Consider the following 6803-nt stretch of genomic DNA (forward strand, 5'->3'; position numbering starts at 1 on the left):
ATCATTTAGTTTGGGGTTTAACATTTATACAAACAAAAATCTAATTTTACTATTAGACAAGAGACTTCATGGGTCTATTACAGCATCTTTATGAAAAAACATCAATGGATGGCATATGCCTAGTTATATTTAATCAGGTCCACAACTGCCATCACTCTAACCTTATCTTTTGTATTTATCTAGGTTTGTATCCCACCACATCAATGTTACCTGCTACCTGTGTCTTCACAATGTAATAATGAAAGATAATGGAGCTGACACCTGGATTGCTTCCTGCCAGCATTGCCATGTATGCTGCAAATTATGTAGAAACGTTTTCTTATCTTTGTGCACTACTTCGACGTAAACAATAAAGTCACATTTCATTGTATCTGATGTTGTGTGCCTGACTTTCTTAGCACTAACGTTTTTCAGAAATGTTGCCACTGGCTCATGTTGATATGTAACATTGCCATGTCACACGAAGATACTCTTGTTTCACATGCTTAATGCCATGCCACGCCAACAGATTATTTATTATTAAACATACTATTTTAGGCAACTGTGGTATTCAGGATCTGCAGGATTTTCTGTGTAGGGGCCGAGCTGTACTACATATATATTAGAAGTCTTTCTGAACGCACCTGCACTCAACAAGTAAATGACGCAAGCAGCCTAGGATTCAGGGCAAAGATGTCAAGTTGTTGCACCTCAAGCTTAGATGTTTACCGAGATCAGATGTTTTAACTTGCATCTCCTTGAATTCTAACCGTTAATTCTACCATCCTCTTAATAAATAAGGCTCTACAAGAATGGGAATGCAAATGGGGTGGTATGCAAAGTTGTATCCTGCTGATCATTTCAGAAACAGTGCCATCACCCAGGCAAAATAGGGTAAATAGTTCAAGCTCAATCATCTTTATTCAGTTTTACGCCATACAATATAATGCAATCATAATCAGATAAAAAACAATAAAACTTCATCATATAGGCTGACTACACAAAAAATAGAATCAGATAGAAGAAAACCCTTGGGTCTGCCTTCGATAGATTTCCTACATCTAACTGCCTCTTTGAGGAAGGAACATACTCTAGAACATACATCTAGGCTACCTAAAAGCTGTAAATAAAATAAGGCATCGCAACACTTTCTTAATTCCAAACACTTTCAAATTGGCTTCAAATAAAAAACAACAATAGCTCTATAAAAATCTGCAGTAAAACATAAAGTGCATCAAAGTTTGAGGCAATGACCATTCACAAGGACAGGTGATATTAGATTTATTAGGGACAGTGGGCCAGATTCACAGAACTAACTAACGACAAAATCCTAAACGTACTACTTTTGGTATTCACAGAAGGCATTTTGTACTATTAAATTAGGATTTTGTCTTAAATTAGGATTTTGTCTTAAATAAGGATTCTGTTTTAAATTAGGATTTTGTCCTAAATTAGGATTTTGTCTTAAGTTAGGATTTTGTCTTAAATTAAACTTAAGTTTGTCTTAAGTTTAATTTAAGACAAAATCCTAATGTAAGACAAAATCTTAATTTAAGACAAAATCCTAATGTAAAACAAAATCCTAACTTAAGACAAAATCCGAACTTACTACTTTTGGTATTCACAGAAGGCATTTAGTAGTCTTAAATTAGGTTTCTGTTTTAAATTAGGATTTTGTCCTGAGTTAGGATTTTGTCTTAAATTAGGATTTTGTCTTAAGTTAAACTTAAGTTTAACTTAAGTTTGTCTTAAGTTTAACTTAAGACAAAATCCTAATTTAAGACAAAATCCTAACTTAAGACTAAATCCTAACTTAAGACAAAATCCTAACTTAGGACAAAATCCTACCTTAAGACAAAATCCTAATTTAAGACAAAATCCTAATTTAAGACTACTAAATGCCTTCTGTGAATACCAAAAGTAGTAAGTTTAGGATTCTGTTTTAAATTAGGATTTTGTCCTAAATTAGGATTTTGTCTTAAGTTAGGATTTTGTCTTAAATTAAACTTAAGTTTGTCTTAAGTTTAATTTAAGACAAAATCCTAATGTAAGACAAAATCTTAATTTAAGACAAAATCCTAATGTAAAACAAAATCCTAACTTAAGACAAAATCCGAACTTACTACTTTTGGTATTCACAGAAGGCATTTAGTAGTCTTAAATTAGGTTTCTGTTTTAAATTAGGATTTTGTCCTGAGTTAGGATTTTGTCTTAAATTAGGATTTTGTCTTAAGTTAAACTTAAGTTTAACTTAAGTTTGTCTTAAGTTTAACTTAAGACAAAATCCTAATTTAAGACAAAATCCTAACTTAAGACTAAATCCTATCTTAAGACAAAATCCTAACTTAGGACAAAATCCTACCTTAAGACAAAATCCTAATTTAAGACAAAATCCTAATTTAAGACTACTAAATGCCTTCTGTGAATACCAAAAGTAGTAAGTTTAGGATGTTGTTGTAAGTTAGAATTGGGGGTAGGGGGTATTTACTATTGAGTGCCAAAAAATGTCACTAGGCAAATCAGCAAACAACAGGTAAAAGGAAATCTGGTGAGCCTGAGTAAACGATAACCTTAAAAAATAAACATAGTCTTAGAAGAAGGGGAACAGAAATATCCATTGACAAAAACAGAACAGAAAGCAGATTGTCAGATGACTTAAGGTCTAAAAAGGAGACCAATTAAAAAAACTCTCAAACCTAGAGGTAAAACATGTTTAAAATTAATTATAGGAGGAGGTGCATGGATGTACCTGTATGGTTGAAGAGAGAAAGGAAAAATAGGTGTTCGAAATATTGTTTGAAAGATAACTTTGGGAATTATCCAAAACAGAAGAAACTGATGTTTGTGGAAAACTGAATGACGAAAGTACAAGTGGAAACAAGATGGATAGAAGGCCATTCATGCAAGAAAAAAGGGAAACGGCCTTTGCAACGAAGTCTTTGCCACACAATGCCTTTACTGTGCAGTACCTTACAACACATGCAGTTGTCACGCAGGTAAATATTTTAAAAATAAATGATTACGTTATTTAATTAAAAAAAAGGGTTTAGGTGCAGGTAGTGGTAAAGGGAGGTCAGAGTTATTTTAGGATGTAGGGAAGGGTCGTGGTAAAGGAATGTAAGGGTTATTTGAGGATTTAGGGGTTGGGTAGTGGCAAAGAGAGGTAGGGTTATTTTAGGATTTAGGTGTGAGTAGTGGTAAAAGGAGGTAAGGGCAAATTAGGGGTTAGAGGTGGGCGGTGGTAAAGGGAGGTAAGGCTCATTTTAGGGTTTAAGTGTGGGCAGTGGTAAAGGTACTTTTAGGGGTGGGCAGTGGTAAAGGGAGATTAGGAGTAAAATCCAAACATGGCAGTTTGAGGGAGGCTTCCCCCAGAAACCACAGTGCTCCATTACCTCCCAGCTAGCTTTTTGACATACAAGAAACATACTTATTTATGACCATACGTACATGGCCACTAATTTTTGGGGTGCTAGAAGACGAGAATATTTTACAAATTCCCACGCCATAAATGTAGTAGCAGTAATGCCTAGGACCTTAGTTGTAAATTCCATTTATGTGGTAGTGCTTTCAGTCAAATGTACCGTACTCTCTCTGATTTGTTTTAATTGGTTAAAAAGAGAAAATGTTGCCTCCCATGGCTATAGTCCAGTAATAAATGTATTTAAGGAAATTAAAAGTCTATTTATAAACGTGCTCTCCTATCCTGCAGATAAGAGGAGTCATTCTACTGTTTATAAATTCAGTAAAAGTGGGCTGGGGGGACGTGGTCAAGATGGCGGAGTGGTGAAACGCTCCGCCCCTTTGCTCTCACCAGCCACAACTACTACGCAAACTCAGCACTGCAGCAGACACCTCAAGTCTCTCATCGGCATGATACCGAGGAGGTGCTGCTGTCCTTGAGCTGCTTTTGGGTCACCCACGGAGGTTAAAGGAGCCGTCGAGTTGTTTAAGCGCGGGGGCCGCCTTCAAGATGGCAGTCGCACTGGATGCGTCCCTTGGGCCCTGACTGGCCTGTGACAGGTGGTCTCTGCGCAGTGGGCAGCCACTGGGTGGCACAGCAGCATTGTGGGGAGGCATCCAGGGGCCTGGAACAGACGGATTGCTGCTCACATGAGGTGATGAGCGGGTGGAAACCCGGCCTGCTCCCTTGGGGTTCTGGAGATGGAGCACCGCTTTGCCTTCCTAAGGATTGCCTACCAGGCCTCCTGGGTGCCCTACCCCTGAAGTGTGACACCGGGACTCCATGGAGGAAGTGAAGGGGAGAAACACCCAGTACTGCCAACTGAGTCGCTGTGAGACATTTACTGGCTGGGGCTGGGGGGACAAGTGCCCTCAAGCAGATAGCAGAGGCACTCCTGGTGCTCATTCAATGAAGGAATAGTGCACACGGCCCTGAGCTGGTGTATAGAGGGCTAGCCCGGAATTGTGTTGCAGGACCCAGCTGTGGAGCGAAGCTCCACCCTACTTTGTGAGCAATGAATGGGCTCCCTCCCCATGCCCCCTAAAATGAAACCAGCGCTACAGAGTGCTCTCTTGCAGTATATGGACCGCCTGCAGTTATACACAGCAACGCTGTTGACTGACACCTTGAGAGTCCAGAGAAGGCACTGACAAAGTCAGAACTACTGGATAGTTTTGTATCTTAAAGACTGAACCACAGGACGAACTTAAGCAGGACCTCACTAAGAGTTTAGCATATCTCCGAGCCGATTTAGGTACCCAAATCATGACCCTTGAAGCCAACGTCTACTCAGTTGGACAGCGAGTACTGGATGTGCAGACCTATTGGGATTTACTAGTGGAGCTCCTATGCACAGCACTCGTCCCTCCGGGAGTGGCACTGGACCGCTTCATTGAGGCGGAAGAAATAAGTGACCTCTATGAGGCCTCTGATTTGGGTGTCTCCCGCATGCTAAGCAGGTCCAATGACATGTGCCTATTCCCCCCTTTTTCAGCCATCTATGGCTAACCCGACCGGATCTGTTCAAGGGGGTCAATGCACTGGACACCTGGAGAGACCCCCAGGAGCTCAAGATTGGCTTTGGTCCCACCATCTGCTGACAGGTGGGAGTCAGCTGAAGTGAACTTGTTGCTAAGCATGGACTTGAATGCAGCCCAGACCTTTGGACTGCAGCGGACTTGCTTGCCCATGAGATGGATGTGCTCAGGTCTTGGATTGTTCTATCCCCCCCACTAATAAGGGGCGCCCGGGAAACCCCATGCTCTGTGGACACTACTAGGAGTAGAGATGTCTTTGCCTGCAGAGGGACCTTGATAGGTCTTTCTCATCACATTGGGCACATACTCGTTCAGCCCTTTGGTCAGGAAGGACGGGAGGGAGATCCAGAAACTTTCTGTAGCAGTTTGTGTCAGATTAGGCAGGAACCCTGGCTGTGGAGAAAGACCTCCTGCCCCTCAACGGGGTGTCCATGGGGGGCCACCGCCCTCTGCTCACTGGGGGGATAGTGTTTCCCGGTGGGTGCGCCCTGTGGTAGAGAAATCCTTTTTTTTCTCTAGTTCTTTCCATGTTTGAGGTTTTCTCGGGGGAGGGGAGGTGGTAGAAGGGAGAGGTTTCTACTGGGTCCGCCACACTGACAGCCTTTCCTCGACCATTACCGCCCTCACAACGATTCACACACCATTCCCATGATGCAATGCTGCAGACTGTCTCAATAGGTGTGGTGTGAACTCCCCAAATGAACTGGGGGATATTTGGCGTGCGCTGGGGAGCAACATGCAGGATATAATCTGTTTGCAGGAAAGTCATCTAATATGTGCAGACCCGGGCAAGCTGAAGAACAGGCCATACCCTACAAGCTATCACTCCTCAGCTGCCACCAAACAGTGAGGGGTGACGATATACCTAAAGCGCCACTTACCCTTGATGGTGCATTATGTTTGGACAGATGGAGAAGGGTGGGGCGTTAGTTTCTGCCCAAGATTCGTACATCGAAAACTTCTTGTAAATGCTGGCATGGGTAGCCCAGGGTGACATTATTTTGAGGGGAGACTTTAATGCGGTTTGGGATCCACACAATGACAGGGAGGGAGGTCAAGCTGCTCACTCGGGCACTTTCTTCAAGCACCTCAAGGGGCTACTGGGAGAGCAGGGACTACGAGACATGACTGGAGGTACACCCCACCTTGACGACCTTTAATTTCTACTTGCATGTTCACCGTACACATTCATGTGATTTATTATGTACTGTTAAGCAATGTCTTGGTAGGGCTGATGAGGCAGATATAATGGCAATCTTAGTCTCGGAACATGCTCCTGTCACAGCGCGACTCCACCCCCCCCTTCTGAGAAACCCAGCCAATAAAACTGAAATTGGAGAAAACATTGGTGAATACTTTGAACATAATGAGGCGGGGTGAGGTCTTGACTCCCGAGGTTTAGGACGCATTTAAAGCAGTTATTAGGGATCACTTCGTAGTGGCAGCAACAGAGCACAGGAGTGTCAAGACCTTGGCGGTCCAGAAACTGGGGAGTGAGATCTGGGATTTAGAATCAGAATATCATCGGCATTCATCGCACCGCTTCACCTGGGCACTCATGAAGGCAAGGGGTAAACTTTGCTTGCACTACACCAACAAAGCATATCTCTCTTTACTCTATCTTCAAAATCACTCTTATATCTGGAGTGACAACGTAGCAATCCCTCTGGCTTGGTTCTTCTTACGGGTAAAGTGAGAACGGGAACATGTTGAAGAAATTCTTATCTCTGCCGGTGGCCCTGACCAAGAAGATATGGCTAAAGTTGAAAATTCTACTTCTTCTATGAATGCCTCTACACGCAGGAGACGAATTCTAGAATCGACGG

General features: G+C 42.3%; 1 long non-coding RNA gene across 1 annotated transcript in view; it reads left to right on the forward strand.

Moving 5' to 3' along the window:
• Positions 1-370, forward strand: part of LOC147717518 (uncharacterized) — a 43339-nt gene extending 42969 nt beyond the window's left edge. The window contains exon 3 of the long non-coding RNA XR_015295810.1: positions 184-370. This is a non-coding gene — a long non-coding RNA (uncharacterized LOC147717518). The remainder of the gene's footprint in view (positions 1-183) is intronic.
• Positions 371-6803: the final 6433 nt, after the last annotated feature.

This window comes from Lissotriton vulgaris, chromosome 5, assembly GCF_964263255.1.
Source record: "Lissotriton vulgaris chromosome 5, aLisVul1.2, whole genome shotgun sequence".
NCBI lineage: Eukaryota > Metazoa > Chordata > Amphibia > Caudata > Salamandridae > Lissotriton > Lissotriton vulgaris.